A 15,417-nucleotide genomic window follows, 5' to 3' on the forward strand; every position below is an offset into this window, starting at 1 on the left:
AGGAAGCCTTCTCCTCCACCACACTAGTTTTGACGCACTCCAACCTCATGCAGGAATCCGTCGGGTTCATAACCAGTGGGTTCCCCGATTGAAGGCAAATGGAGCTAGTGAATCTCCCGAACAGACTGGGATGTTGTGAGGAACAGCACGACCGGATCAACAATAGCGATTTAAGTGACGAATGTGGATTATGTAGAAAGCTGGATATTTTCGTGATGTTTTTCAGTACTTTCCAAAGTAGGGCGAAGACTGTAACCGCGTTTCCATTTCAAGTGATATAACTCGGCATTTCACATGCTGGCGGTAAGTCCACAACCGCGGTTAGCGAAAAGACATCCGCGGAACACTTTTAGAAGAAAAACAGTCGGATTAAGGGATGCAATAAAAGGGAGGCTATACTGTCCACTTTCAGTATTTCGAAACGTGCAATGTCTAAGCAATGCCAACTTTAAAAATTCTTATTCCCTTATATTAAAAGAAGACCACAATATCAACTTTTTAGTGGAAACATGGCTCACTCAGGATGTTAAGAACAGTGAGTTTGTCCCACCGGGCTTTGTTGTTATTCGTAGGGATAGACTGGATAGGAGAGGCGGTGGGCTCGTGATCGTTTGCCAAAAAGAGATTCCTATCTCAAAAATCAGTTTTGGTTAACATTTAAGAATTTTCCTTCAACTGGGCATTGGCCCTTATACCTGCCTACGTTCCACCACCTGTAGATAACTCTCTTATGATGGAATTTGAGAACAGTAGAGACCAAATTCTTGATCAACATCTGGGAAAAGACCATTTAATTGTTTTAGGGGATTTTAATATGACATGCCTATGATGGATGTAATGTCAATCCAACTAATGTGTGGACTCTTAAAGGTAGATTTAAAAAAAAAAAATCTTCATCTCTTTAAATTTGAATCAGATCTGTGAATTTCCAACTAGAAACGAAAACTACTTGGATTTAGTTTTCACCAACCTTCCATTGGTGAGCTTTAAAGCTAACTAAAGACTTTTCAAATCAGAAAAGTCATTAGTTGGCGTTAGTTTAATTTGGTGGTCTTTAAGCCAACTAATCTTTCCAAGTCAGATCACATTGCCGTGGCTTTTTTCCTCAAGAAGAGATCAGTTAAAGATACGGATTTAGAACGAAAACAGCAATTTCAATAAAGTGAAATGGCCTGATATGAATTGCGCATTTAAAAACTGTAATTGGGAATTATTAAAAATCAATGATCCTCAAGAAGCACTGAACTGCTTTTACCTAATTATAAAAGAATGACAAACAACCTTGTTCCATGCTATAGTGATCCTGATTCAAGTTACCACACACAGGTTTTCTAAGGAAATAAAATCCCTACTGGCAGAAAACCGAAAAATGCATAGTAGGTTTAAGGTAAAAAAGGAAATATTCCGTTATAATAAATATTCTTCCTTAAGAAGACAGGTTAAAATGATATTAAAACAGGACTATTTCGACAAAGCCCAAGTATTTCAACAAATACTTGGGCTTTGTCGAAAGAAGAGTGTTTGAGGCAAAATATATGAAACTTATATTCAGCTATTTCAAGGCAAAAAAATCAAAATGCCGCTGTAAACAAACTAGATATACCCAATGACTTGTCTTTCTCTGAGACGCTTTACTTTGTTAGCAGCTTTGAAGAAATTTACAAAACAGATACAGCACATGAAGGGTGGAAGTAACAAAAAATTTTCCTCAACTACATCGATACACTAACAGTATTGGAAATCAACTAAGCAGAATTGTTGAGCTCAATCCACAGTATGAAAAAGGACCTGCCCGAACGGTATCCTTACTGTTTTATGGAAAAAATGTGGAACCACACTTGTAAAACCATTACTTCAATTAATAAAATTGTACTTTGAGAGTGGAATCTACCCAACTGAACAAAAAAAAAAAAGGGCCTTTGTTACCCCTCTTTACAAAAAAAAGGAGACCCATCCTCACCCAACAACTACAAACAGTTTTTCAATTAAATACACTCTCAAAGATAATTCAATCCATTATAATGAAGCATCTATTTAACTTTATGAAACTTAATCTGACGGATTATTCTCACGGATTTATCAAGGGTCGTTCCACCGGCGCAGATATGATTTCGTTTTTCTCGAATATATCCCAGGCGCTTGACGAAAGAAAACAAGTCGACTCCGTTTTCCTTGATTTAAGCAAAGCCTTCGACAAGGTAATCCATCAGAGACTAATCAACAAACTGGATTGAAAACTACTTGGAAGGTAGGGAAATGTCGGTGACATTTAAAGGTAAAATCTCATATCCTTTCAAGCCTAAAAATCGTGTCCCACAGGATTCATCCTAAGGCCCGCTATTATTTCTTGTCCACATCAACGACCTGCCAAGTACCCTTGGAGACTACCAAATCAAAATTAACATATAGTATTTGCAGACTACCAAAATTTATACAGCAATTCGCAGTACCAATGACTGCATCATCCTAAACCATAGGTTCCCAAAGTGGGCGGTACCGCCCCCCAGTTGGCGGTACCGCCAACTGGGGGGCGATAGTGTGTTCAGAAGCAATTGGGGGCGTTCAGGCGGTCTAGGGGTCGGTGGCTCCTTATCCATATTTTTCTCTTTGGTTCAAAGGTCAGTTCAAAGGTCATCTAATAAATTCTATAATTTTTACTCTATGGACGCAGCTGAAATTCGCTATAGGTGAAGCCAGAACTGTTTTCTTCGATTTTCCCACTTCAATTTTCAAAACCTTCTATTGAATTTCACGCAAATGACAAAAATGTGACATTAAGTGTGTATTTTTTAGGCCTTTTTCTGTTATTTTTCTAAACTCACCTAATTAGCCTAGGGCCTTTGAAATGCGACAACGCGAGCTACTGTGAGTTGACATAAGAAGCAATAAAGCGAAACAGCAGCAACAACTGCAATGCTAATGACGTAAGCTTGACCAGTCAAATTATATCTCCGCGTCTGTTCATTCGTTTGAGACACGAATTTTAAACTAATGGCGTAGCGCGTTTTTCATCTTCAAAGCTTCCAAGGCTGTTTTGCCCGACGTAATAATTCATGAATTGATATGTAATCGTACATTTTTGCTATTTAGGAATAAGTTTCATCATTTTTTGTGTGCTTTGCCAACAATCATCAGTCGAAAGTGTGATTAGGTAAGTGGAGTCATATAAGGTGTAAATTAAATCTTTTATTTTGTGAATATTGTTGCAAATTTTATTGCTTCATTATGTCCGAATCTAAGAAGAAATGTCGACAGTACAGTATTGAGTATTTGAAGTACGACTTTATTCAGTCTCCTACGAACCAATTATTACCTATGTGCTTGATTTGCCAAAAAGTATTTTCAAATGAAGCCTTCTAGGCTACAAGAGCATTTGACTAAAATGCATGCTGATGAAAAGGATAAAGATTTCTCCTATTTTCAAGTACTAGAAGAAAAATATTTTAAACGTCCAACTATATCAAAAAAACGTTTTGCGTCGTCCACTAAACAAGATAATGACGGGTTACAAGCTTCTTATAACATTTCATTATTAATCGCAAAAGTGGGAAAGCCACACACAATTGGTGAGGAATTAATTTTGCCTGCAGTAAAAGAAGTAATAAACACTGTGCTTCATAAGCCAGCGTCAGATATCAGGAAAATTCCTTTGAGCAATAATTCAGTTCAAAGAAGAATCGATGAAATGGCGGAAGACGTTGAAAAATCATTGTGTGATTATTTGAAGACATACCAATTTTCCATTCAACTCTATGAATCAACCCTCCCAAATAATGAAGCACTACTCTTACATACGTACGATTCATAAAAGAAGAAAGTTTGTCAAGAATTATTATTTGCTAAAAATTTGGAAGCGGATACAAAGGGAGAATTTATATTTAATACCATGAATAAGTTTTTTCAAAAGAAAGACATTCCTATTCGTAATATTTTGTCTGCTGCTACTGATGGTGCTCCAGCAATGACAGGGCGCCACAAGGGTTTCATAGTGCTTTTGAAACAAGTAGTACCAAATGTACTCACTATACATTGTGTTCTTCATCGTCAACATTTGGTTGCGAGAAATTTAAGTGAACGCTTGCATACGTCACTCTATTACGTTATTAGAGCAGTCAACAAGATTAGAAGCAATTCATTGAGTGACAGATTTAGCGAACTTTGTAGTGAAAACGATGAAGATTTCAATCGTTTGCTGCTTCACACAGAAGTTCGTTGGCTTTCAAAAGGTATTTGTCTGAATCGATTTTACAATTTGTTTCATTCAGTACTAGAGTTCCTAGAAAACAGAGACGACAGATTGCGGGCCAACCTGATTACATCTAAAAATGACGTCGCTTATTTGACAGACCTCTATGAAATATTTAATGAAGTCAATCTACAATTACAAGGTGATGAATTGAATTTAATTAAAACAAAAAAAAGTTATTGCCGCTTTTGTGGGGAAACTTCTGTTCAAGCGGAATCTAGTCCGAGGGGAATATAGCCACTTTTCAAATTTATCAGCAGTGTCTCTCAAAAAGGATGATTTACTTACATACTGCCAACACTTGGAAGTTCTCCATGCTGATTTTAATGAGCGATTCAAGGATATTCAAACATGAATATACCAAATTGGGTTCTAGATCCTTTCTCACATGTAAACACAGCAGGATCATCAAATTTAGAAGAGGAACTCGTAGAACTCACAACAAATGAAAAACTAAAAAAAAAATTCAAAAGTGGATACCAAGAGTTCTGGCTTCAGAAATCAATACCGACACTGCACCCTGGATTATGGGAAATAGTGAAGAAATTTTTAATTGCATTTCCATCTCCTTATTTGGCTGAGCGTGGGTTTAGTGCTGTAGCAAATTTACAATCTAAGAAAAGGAACCGATTGCATATAACTGAGCGTGGTGATTTACGACTGTTTTTAACGAAAGTTGAACCCGATATTAACAAACTTAAAAATGCATCAGGCTCATCCTTCGCATTAATTTGTTATTTTTTCTTTGTAAGTTCGAAATCAATACCATTTGATGGTGTTTTGATTATTACAGTAAGATTTTTACTAATGCAATACAATCTCCTAATATGTATTCCGAATTTTCATATTTAAACCGTTGTATGAAACTTCACATTAATTTGTTATTTTTGCTTTGTAATTTTACTTTATAAGTTTGAAATAAACAATTTTGTAATATATAATGGTGTTTTAATTATTACGATACGATTCTTATTAATGCATTTGCAATCTCTTAATATGTATTCCGAATTTTCATATTTAAACCGTTGTATGAAACTGTGCATAATGTTATTCGAGCATACACTTTACAAATGGGCTATGTTTCATCAAAATTGGTATAGCAATAACTGTGTTCAAGATGAAGCGCACATTGGCCACTACTTTTTCAATAATTTAACGGCATAAGCAGTAATGTATCATTAGTTTCCATTTACGTTGAAAATATCAAACGGCTCGAACGCGGAAAACTTATAATGGTCGGGGCGTTACAAAATTTATGTTTTGCAAAGTGGGCAGTGGCCCGAAAAAGTTTGGGAACCTATGTCCTAAACGAAGCTCTTCAACGAGTTATTCAGTGGCTGAAGGAGAACAAAATGGTTGTCAATGAAAATAAGTGCGAGCTCATGAGTTTTTCCAATGCACACAAAAAACAAAGTTAACATTTCTTATTGAATAAGCAACAAGGCGATCGAAAAAGTTACTTCTGACAAAAAAATTTTGGTATTTTCATAAAAGAATAATTTTCCTTTGATGTCCCTGTCTCTAACATTGTAAGGGCAGCTAGCAAAAAACTGTTTCCTGAAAAGAATTAACCGAGACTTCAATCAATTGGCACTTTCATCTTTCTCTACAAAATCTATGTTAGGTCGGCCCTAGAATTTGCCTCAAGTCTGGTTCCCACATGTTGCTTACCAAAAATTAGAAATTGAAAATATTCAAAAAAAGAGCAATCCAATACGTTTGCTTTAAAAGTGGTCTTAAATACAATGAGAAATCCCACCAAGAGTGGTGTGTATTCTTTGGACTTGAAACGCTGGAAGAAAGAAGAGAAAGCCGACTTACTCCTTAACCAGCTGTTAAATGGTACCCTGAATTGCCCTCATCTCGTCTCACAAATAAATTTCAAGGCACCGACAAGAGCTTTAACAAACCATTCAATGGTTTGTTAAAGCTCTTGCTATGCGAGAAATTGAAACCATCCTATGCGAGAACAAATTATGGATACTACAACTTCTATAAGAGGACTGCAAGATCAATCAACAAAGCAAATCTGGAGATATTCTATACCCCTAGACACTTCAAGAAACAACTGAAACTGTTAACCACATCTCTGCATCTTAAAATTGACTCTTCTTGCAAATTCTAAGACTGTGTAATGTGTGTGAAGAAATACCAATGCTCTGCTTTACTCCCACCTGTTCACTTAAATAGGACGGATGAGTCCTACTTTTACTTAGTTTTATTTTATCTGTAGACTTCTATTTCTTGTACTTTTTATGTACATTTACTTTTCTCTTTACTTTGGGAATTTATAATGCAAGCTTCTGCTTTGGAGCTTGTGTAATGCTTTGTAGTGCTAACAACTCAAACACTTTTCACAGCAGTTAACCATAATAATAATTTCAGTAGCTGTTTCACAGAAATAGATTTTAAACAACAAAGAAGCCTACCATTAGTGAGCGTTATACCCAACCCACTCCCCCTCATTTTCACATTTTTTCGGCCCCATTCGGAACTCTTCAGCTCGCCAAAGATCGAGCCCAGATAAAGTTCGAAAGTGGGTACTTTGTCCGGCATTTCCTGCCTTCACGAAGAAGTGGGGACTTCCACTCCAGGAAAGACGCAGTCAGTGAAATGGAATCGAAGCCGAACTCATTTCTGAAGCCGAAACCAGTTCTACCAGCGGCGCTTGGAGGTTATCAAGTCTGCAGTGAAGCGTAAAAAGCGTCCTCGTCTCGAGTTTTTCTGAGTCAACCGAACAGGATCTGCAGCCGGGCAACCCACTTCCACGGATGACCCAAATACCTGCAGCCCGAGCTCATTCTCGTGTCGGGAACGGGCTCGCGAGAAGCACGCGGGCTGCTCAATTAACCGACTCGAAAACACGGCCTCGAACAATCGCATGCACCCCCCCCCCTTCTCACCTCGGATATTTTCCCCGTTGCGCCCGCACCCCTTTCGAGGGCCACACCCGTCACCAGAAGGCAGTAAAACAGAAGTCGAACACTTCTCCTCCGATGGACCACGTTCTTCGCCACACTCGGTTAACGTTTTCGTTCTGCGGAAAAAGTGTTGAACGATGAGTTCGTGAGACTTGTGGTGAATTATGGGGTCGAACACGCTCCAGCAGGGGTGTTTACGCCGTTTAAATGGCAGTTTATTTCACCTCGCTTAACTACACGGAAAATCGAATGAATTCCTCGTAAGTACGGGAATTCAGGGCACACGCGGAAGCTTTTTTATTATTAATATTTTTTTAAAGGCTACTTGAACTGTGGGGAAAGTAACAGCAATCAGTGGTATCGTTTTGGGACGAAGCTGAACTCGGGGGAGTGGTGGGGAGGGACAGTTCGAGTGGAACTCGGTCATTATTTGCGAGGTCGAGAACGGGGGTGTTTGTACTGCTTAGTGTTCAGTTTTTCCCTTTTGCTAACGTTAAAATACGAGAAGGTCGCGCGAAATAAATAATTGATTCCAGCTGGTGACGATTCACCACTGCCACGAACGATGCTTCTGCACGCGACATCAATGAAGTCGATTGCAAATTCACCGAAACGGATTGATTCTCGTTCGCAACACTTTCCTTTTTTGAGTGGGTGCGTGTTGGAGTAAAATGCACCAGTTGAAACAAAACGGACTAATTCGGACCACTGCAAACGTCCCCCCCCCCGTGGAACCTTCCCACAGATTCACATCGACAATGGGAAGGAATCGTCGATTCTTTCCTAAGCTAAGAAAATCGAGCTCCTTTCGGTAAGAAGTGCTTCGTCCGAAGTCGCAACATGTTGACCAAATCCAATTGGACTCTTCCTTCTGTTGTTTCCAACGAGTGTCCACGCTGTCCGTTGATGACGTCATCTATTCGTCGGGCTTACGCCTCGCGAACCCAGCAGGAACTGGCAACATCTGGAAGTCGGTCAACGCTTCCAAGTACACCCCCAAAAAGTTTCTTCTCTTAATTTAACGACAATCGACTACACTTACCTCAATTACTCGGCGGCACTCGTCGCAGGCCTCAAGAAAACCCCATAGCGTCGAACAGATGTATCCAAATTTACACAACACACTAATCCAGGAACACACGGCGAAGCGGACAAGCACACGAGTCGACGTACGAAACCTGTCTGTCGTTTACTCGCACTCAGAGTGAGGCTGTTGGCCCGTAGCCCAAGGTTTACCCTGCACACACCTGTTGGACGTCCTAGTTTCTTGTTCTGCCCACCGAAGACTACCTTTCCTGTCGCCGTGACGTCACTGCGCACGAATAGCAGTGGCGACATTCAGCGGTTCAGGAACCTTTTCTTCCGTCACTACAAAGGCTCTTTTTCGGGCCGAGAATGGTTTCCGCTTGTGTGAACACATCCGCTCGAGAAAGAGCGCTAAGAAAACGTCTAAAAAATTCCCCGAATGCAGGGGCGGCTGAAAAAGAACGGCTGTCCCAAAGACGGTCAAGAAAAAGAATCCCCTTAAACGAATTCCCCGCAATCTTCGCGCAAAGGAGAGGGTGGAGATTACTTTTAGCTGGTTCCGGGGTGCAATGAATCCTGCTGCGGATTCCTCAATTTGCCCACAGACAATCCTCCTCCCTGCCCCTTTCGTTTTCATTACAGTGAACCCGTGCCTGGGTTACAATGAGGTGGATTCGCGGATGTACCTTTTTCGTGCTTTTTCTTCTCGTGCGAGCCTTCTGAGAATGTCTTGGATGCAATCATGTAGATTCGAAGGACAGACAAAAAAAAATTATGAAATCTCATTATTATTATTATTATTATTATTAACAGCTACAAAACAGCAAACAAACAAACGTGCCTGAGGGTGCAGCTACAAAGCATTATTACACAGCTTCAAAGCAGAAGCTTGGAGTATACATTTCCCAAAGTAAAGAAAAAAGTAAATGCACAGATAAAATAAAAGAAAATAAATAAAAGTACGACTCATCCGTCCTATTTAAGTGAACAGGTAGGAGTAAAGCAGAGCACTGCTATTTCTCCACACACATTACACAATCAGAGTCTTAGAACTTGTAAGAAGAGACCATTCTAAGGTCACGTAACGGATGAGGTTAGCAATTTCAGTTGCCTCTTGAAGTGTCCGGGGGTGTCAAATATCTCAATATTTGCTTTGTTCATTGATCTTGCAGTCCTGTTGTAGAAGCTGTAGTATCCATAATTTGTTCTCGAATAGGATGGTTTCTTAACGCTCTTGTCGGTGCGTTGAAGTTTATTTGTGAGACGAGATGAGGGCAATTCAGGGTACCATTTAACAGCTGGTTAAGGTGTAAATCGGCTTTCTCTTCTTTCTTCCAGCGATTCAAGTCCAAAGAATACAAACCACTCTTGGTAGGATTTCGCATTGTATTCAAGGCCACTTTTAAAGCAAACGTATTGGATTGCTCTTTTTTTAATATTTTCAATTTCTAATTTTTGATAAGCAACATGTGGGGACCAGACCTGTGAGACAAATTCTAGGGCTGGCCTAACATAGAGTTTGTAAAGAAAGATGAAAAGTGCCAACTGATTGAAGTCTCGGTTAATTCTTTTCAGGAAACCTAGTGTTTTGCTAGCTGCCTTCACAATGTCTGAGACATGGACATCAAAGGAAAATGATTCTTTAATTAAGATACCTAGATTGTTGGCTGTACTAACTTTTTTGATTGCCTTGTTGTTGATACATTAAGAAAAATTAAGTTTGTTTTTCTGGTGTGTATTAGCAAAGCTCATCAGCCCACACTTGTTTTCATTGACTGCCATTTTGTTCTCCTTCCACCCCTGAATAACTCGTTGAAGAGTTCGTTTAGGATGATGCAGTCATTGGTACTGCGAATTGCTTTATAGATTTTTATGTCGTCTGCAAATACGTTGATTTTGATTTGGTAGTCTCCAAGGGTGCTTGGCAGGTCGTTGATGTAGATAAGAAATAGTAGCGGGCCTAAGGATGAACCCTGTGGGACACCAATTTCAGGCTTGAAAGGATATGAGGTTTTATCTTTAAATGTCACGGACATTTCGCTATCTTACGTAGTTTTCAATCCAGTTTAGTGCCTGTCCTCCGAGACCGTAGTGATGCAGTTTGTTGATTAGTCTCTGATGGACTACCTTGTCGAAGGCTTTGCTTAAATCAAGGAAGATGGAGTCGACTTGTTTTTCTTCGTCAAGCGCCTGGGATATGTTCGAAACAAACAAGATCATATCTGTGCAGGTGGAACGACCCTTGATGAATCCGTGAGAGTAATCTGACAAATTAAGTTTCATAAAGTTAAATAGCTGCTTCATTACAATGGATTGAATTATCTTTGAAAGTGTATTCAATTGACAAACTGGTCTGTAATTGTTGGGTGAAGATGGGTCTCCTTTTTTGTAAAGAGGGGTAACAAAGGCCTTTTTTTTGTTGAGTTGGGTAGATTCCACTCTCAAAGAACAATTTTATTAAGTGAAGTAATGGCTTTACAAGTGTGGTTCCACATTTTTTCCATAAGACAGTAGGGATACCGTCCGGGCCTCGTGTGAGGTCCTTTTTCATGCTATGGATTGTGCTCAACAATTCTGCTTGGTTGATTTCGAATGCTGTTAGGGTATCAATGTAGTTGAGAGGAAAATTTTCGTTACCTTCCATCCCGTCATCTGCTGTATCTGTTTTGTAAATTTCTTCAAAGCTGCTAGCAAGGTAGTCTGCCTCAGACAAAGATGACAATTCACTGGGAATATCTAGCGTGTTTACAGCCGCATTTTGATTTTTTGCTTTGAAATAGCTGAATATAGGCTTCATATCTTTTGCCTCGAAGACTCTTCTTTCGACAAAGCACAAATATTTGTTGTAGTCCTGTTTTAATGTCATTTTAACCTATCTTCTTAAGAAGAATATTTATTGTAAAGGCATATTTCCTTATTTGTGTTAAACCTAATATGCATTTTTCGTTTTTTTGCCAGTAGGGATTTTAGTTCCTTAGAGAACCAGTGTGGGTAATTTGGATCAGGAACACTATAGCATGGAACAAGGTTGTTAGTTACTTCATTAATGATGGTAAAATCAGTCCAGTGCTTCTTGAGGATCATTGATTTTTAACAGTAATTCCCAATTACAGTTTTTAAATGCATAATTCATATCAGGCCATTTCACTTTATTGAAATTGAGCTTCTGTTTTTGTTCTAAATCCGTATCTTTAACTGATCTTTTCTTGATGGAAAAGGCCACGGGAATGTGATCTGATTTGGAAAGATTAGTTGGCTTAAAGACTACCAAAGGAAAGTTGGTGAAGACTAAATCCAAGTAGTTTTCATTTCTAGTTGGAAATTCACAGATCTGATTCAAATTTAGAGAGATGAAAATTTTTTGAAATCTAACCTTAAGTGTCCAGACATTAGTTGGATTGGCATTACATCCATTGTAGGCATGTGGTATATTAAAGTTCCCTAAAACAATTAAATGGTCTATTCCCAGACGTTAATCAAGAATTTGGTCGATAGTTTTCTCAAATTCCGTCATAAGAGTGCTATCTATAGGTGGTGGAAGGTAGACAAGCATAACATAGCAGATATAAGAGCCACTGCCCAGTTGGAGAAAAATTCCTTCAATGTTAGCCAAGACTTTGATTTTTGAGATAGGAATCTCTTTTTGTCTGACGATCATGAGCCCGCCTCCTCTCTTATACAGTCTATCCCTACGAATAACAACAAAGCTCGGTGGGACCAATTCACTGTTCTTAACATCCTGAGTGAGCCATGTTTCCACTAAAAAGTAGATGTCGTAGTCTTCTTGTAATATAAGGGCTATTCCCTTATGTAGTGTCTTTACAGTTGCTATTGTTTAGACATTGCACGTTCTGATAGTAACATAGCAAATTATCTTGTAAATTATTCTTATTTTGCCGAACTGGAATCCTATTTTCCTGTATTTTCTTGATTGTCTGTAGTTGCTATTTATTTCCGTGTTCAGTATTCGTAGGTGAGGATGGGTTTATTGATTTTTGTCCTCGTACTTACATTCTTGTGGAAAGGCAATGTCAGTGTTCCTTCGGTCCAGTTATTAGTGTCCAGAAATCTTGCTTCGTTGTCCTCACTATATGAAACTTTAAAGCAGCGTTTCCCAACCGGGGTCCATAGAAGCTTTGAGGAGATCCACAAGAAAAAAAATTGTATTTCGGGGATCCATAATAGGAGCTAAGGGGTTCATGATAAAACATTATAATTAAAATAATTTGTTAAACAAAAATAATAATAATAAAATAAACTAATGTCATATTAGAAAAGTCCAGAAATTCGCAGTTAGAAGATACTCGTATTTTCTGGAAACTTCTGAAGTTGACGCAAAAAAAAAAAAAAAATTTCTTTCCATAGAAAATTCTCGAAGAAGAAAACATTATTTAAGCACCGACTAATCTAGAAAGAGTCAGTCAGTCAGAGGCAGTCATTTCATTCTATAGGGAGTAATCGGCATCGTCGTGGTGAAATCTATTGTTTGTGTTATTTATTGTTCTAGTGAACTATATTTCCATTAGTACCTACAAGCATTTCCAACATTAAATATTTGAGGTCAGTAATATCATTATTGTTTTCAGATTACCCATGGCTCATGCAAAGAAGAAAACGAGACAATATTTGACTCAATATCTGTCGTATGGTTTTATTGAATCACCAGAGAATATCACAAAACCAATGTGTCTTATATGTATGACTGCGCTATCTAATGATAGTTGTTGTTGTTGTTATGGGCGTTTAATGGCGCATAAGCTACTATGGCTATAATGCGCCTTCTAATGATAGCGTGAAGCCAAGTAAGCTTCTTCACCATTTGGAGACAAGGCACGGGGAAAAGAAAAATAAATCGGTGGAGTATTTCCGAAAACTACGAGACAATTTTCAAGGAAGAAACAAATTGGATCAGATTTTTAGTAAACAAGCGAGCAAGAAAGAAAGCGGTTTATTAGCATCATATGAAATCAGCAAAATCTGGAAAGCCACATAGCATTGGTGGAACTGTCATCTTGCCTTCGATATCAGTTGTAATTTCAACAAGGTTAAACAAAAATGCACGTGAATTACCGATAACCTTCCTTTGAGCAATAACACAATATTCAAACGCATTGATGAAATGTCTGAAAATGTAGAAAATCAACTTATTGCTCAATTACGAGTGAAACAGTTTGCAACGCAACTCGATGAATCAACTTTGATGGGCAATGAAGCACTTTTATTGGCATATGTCAGATGTACGGATGATAATCAATTCAGAGAGGAAATGCTTTTGCAAGATTCCTCAAAACAATACTAAAGGTGAAACAATATTTAAGGAAGTCCAGTCTTATTTTAGAGGAAAAAAATAAATCCACTCGAAAATTTAATGGCTTGTGCTACTGATGGCGCTCCTTCCATGATCGGTAGGTACAGAGGGTTTATCACTCATTTAAAAAATGCATTGCCAAAAGTATTTTGCATACATTGTGTGATTCACCGCCAACATCTGGTGGCGAAGAGATTGAGTGGACGTCTTCACGAAGCCTTAACTCTTGTAATAAAAGCTGTCAACCTCATTAAGGCTAATGTTCTTCAAGATCGTCTCTTTCGCAAATTTTGTGATGAAAATGATGAAGGATTTGACCGTCTTGTACTGCATACAGAGGTGCGATGGTTGTCTAAAGGCAATTGTCTTCGTCGTCCTTTGGAACAATATTGTATCATTTCTAAACGAAAAGGAGATTGAAAAACAGTTGGTTGCCATGAAAACAGACATATTTTACCTCTCAGATGTGATTGAAAAACTGAATTCTCTTATTAAACTGCAGCAAGGACATAATTGTGATTTAATATCTAGCAAAGAAGCCATTAATGCATTCCTAGGAAAACTCAAATTGTACAGTCTTAATATCTCACGCCGTGCGTTTGACCAGTTTCCAAACCTTCAGTTAGCAGTGATTTAAAAGATGATGATTGTGTTGTGTTGATCACTTAAAAAAAAATTATGAAGACACGCAAGTTCGGTTCAAGGACCTACTAGAACTGAACATCCCAGATTGAGTGCTGATTGCATTTGAGGTCAATGTTGCTGAGTTGAAATTGATTTACAAGAGGAACTTGTTGAATTGCGGTCTGATGAGACAGTCCGAAGTCTATTCAAAAAGGGAAAGCACGATGTACTGAAGAATAGTGACATTGCACGTAAATATCCGTTTTAATGGAAGAAAGCTAAAATGTATGTCATTGTCTTCCCATCATCTTATCTTGTGGAATCTGCTTTAGTCGTGTAACGCAGTTGTTAACAAAAAATCGTAATCGAGTTGATATAGTTAAAAGAGGTGATCTTCGTCTGACTCTCACAAAATTGGAGCCAGATATTAAAATGCTAATGTCAAAACATCAGCCACAAGGATCTCATTATTAGGGCCTGTTTAATATCCTTAGGAATAAATTCATATGTTGTTTGAAATAGTATTTTTAAAATTTTTTTTTTACTAATTCTGTCATTACAAGTAAAAATATGTTTCAGTTTTATCAATTAAAATTTTCAAAATTTGTAATTTACATTTTTTATATTATATTGGAATTGTTTAATTATTAGCTTTTACTAACCTACCAATAAATATTTCATTTAGGAATATTGCATATGCGTATATGGGGGTACACATACTTAAAGTTAGGACTCAGGGGGTCCACAAGCAAAAAAACGTTGGGAACCCTTGCTTTAAAGGATGAGTCCTCCTGCAGAAACCTTCCTTTCAGTTTGGTTACCTGAACATTTGACTTACAAAAGCTGGTAACGTATTCTTGTAATTCTCTTTCAGTTGTGTCCGGGACCCACCTTGAAACAAATATAGTCTTGAGCTTTGGTATAACTTTCAGCTTTTTGTTATTTGAAGCCCCGATTAGTAGCTGAGAATTCGGATTCCAGTTTTTTTTACTGCTACAGTAAATTCTTTCGATTTTACCATTCGCCGCCATTTTCCATATCCCTTTTTAATATTTGGGCATAAGTATGCTTTGTCTGTGCCTTGGCTGTATACGTTTCTTTCGTGTCGGTGTGTGCATCAATATTTTCTTCATATTTATTTACATTCTCTGAGATTTGAGTCTTGTTTCGGTGAGTTACACTTTCCAACCGACGCCCTTTGTTTTTGCTGGTTTTACATGTTTCTAAGGTTGGGTGTTCAGCTTGTGTTACTCTTAATTGAATTGGTCCTTTCTCGTTTCTCTTCTTCTTCC

The 15,417-nt window shown here is 38.2% G+C and overlaps 1 protein-coding gene across 1 annotated transcript in view; it reads right to left on the reverse strand.

The window, feature by feature from the left end:
• The window catches only part of kkv (hyaluronan synthase-like protein kkv), a 401,584-nt gene extending 393,186 nt beyond the window's left edge, over positions 1-8,398 (reverse strand). Inside the window, exon 1 of the mRNA XM_090387806.1 lies at positions 8,210-8,398. The gene's annotated coding sequence lies outside the window, so the exon portion shown is untranslated. The remainder of the gene's footprint in view (positions 1-8,209) is intronic.
• Positions 8,399-15,417: the final 7,019 nt, after the last annotated feature.

This window comes from Mastigoproctus giganteus, chromosome 13 (genome assembly GCF_048544385.1).
Source record: "Mastigoproctus giganteus isolate SK-2022 chromosome 13, ASM4854438v1, whole genome shotgun sequence".
Lineage (NCBI taxonomy): Eukaryota > Metazoa > Arthropoda > Arachnida > Uropygi > Thelyphonidae > Mastigoproctus > Mastigoproctus giganteus.